The following is a 1,196-nucleotide window of genomic DNA, read 5'->3' as shown; positions in this document are numbered from 1 at the left end:
CAGGATCTTTGTTGTGTCATGTGTAATCTTTTGTTGTGGCACACGGTGATGAGTGCCAGTTCAGTAGCTGCAGTGAGTGGGCTTAGTTGCTCCAGGGTATGTGGGATCTTAGTTCCCTGACCAGGGATCGAACCTGTGTCCTCTGCATTGGCAGGTGGATCCTTAACCACTGAACCACCAGGGAAGTCCTGAGCACTTTCTTATCTGCACTTCACAACACTGTTGTCAAATGACCCCCCCCCCCCCCCGCCCCGTAAATGCCAGCTTCCCCTGGGGAGCCTTCTGGAACCTAGCAGCCTCAAGTTCAAGGCAAGGGTCTAGTTCTTTCTTCTGAGAGCAAGCATCAATATCAGGGATCTCCTTGCCTGTGTCTGGAACTGTAGATTAGGTGTGCAGAAGCGATGGCTAAGTTTTAGAAGTTGTGCTGGGTGTTTTTAAAATTGTATATTGAAACAAAGCTTTAAGATTAAAAAAAAAATGAGTACACATTGCTAGTTCCCACTTTTTCTTTTCCAGCAGCAGCTGAATAACCAGAGCCCTGAAATGAACCAGAGTATTCAGGAAGGTCAAGCACAGAGGGAAATGTTTTATTAGAAACAGGCTTTTTGGTTGTGACAAATTGTATGTGAAATTTCAGGTAGAGACCCACAAGGCTGTGATGGCTTCAAGCATGTTCAAGTGTGGTCAGAAGGGGAAGCCTGCCCTGCTCGGTCTGTTGTGTGGTTTTGCTTCCTGCGGGAGAGGTAGGCAGGAGGAGAGAGAAAGAGGCATACAGCATTCAGGCTGTGACCATCCCTGGTGTCCGAGTTCCTGCCAGGGTCAGAAGACTTTTCAGGAGAAGGGAGAGTGAGAGAGATTGAAAGAGAGGTCTGTTAGGCAAAGCTGAGAACCTTTTAGTTGAGGTAGAAGACAGTCCAGATCCCTTTGATGACTCTTGCAACTGCTACTGCTAAGTCACTTCAGTCATGTCCGACTCTGTGTGACCCCATAGACGTCAGCCCACCAGGCTCTCCTGCCCCTGGGATTCTCCAGGCAAGAACACTGGAGTGGGTTGCCATTTCCTTCTCCAATGCATGAAAGTGAAAAAGTGAAAGTGAAGTCGCTCAGTCGTGTCCGACTCTTAGCAGCCCCATGGACTGCAGCCTACCAGGCTCCTCCATCCATGGGATTTTCCAGGCAGGAGTCCTGGAGTGGGG

This window comes from Bison bison, unplaced genomic scaffold, assembly GCF_000754665.1.
Source record: "Bison bison bison isolate TAMUID 2011002044 unplaced genomic scaffold, Bison_UMD1.0 scf7180017846569, whole genome shotgun sequence".
Taxonomy (NCBI): domain Eukaryota; kingdom Metazoa; phylum Chordata; class Mammalia; order Artiodactyla; family Bovidae; genus Bison; species Bison bison.
This window is presented reverse-complemented; position numbering follows the sequence as displayed.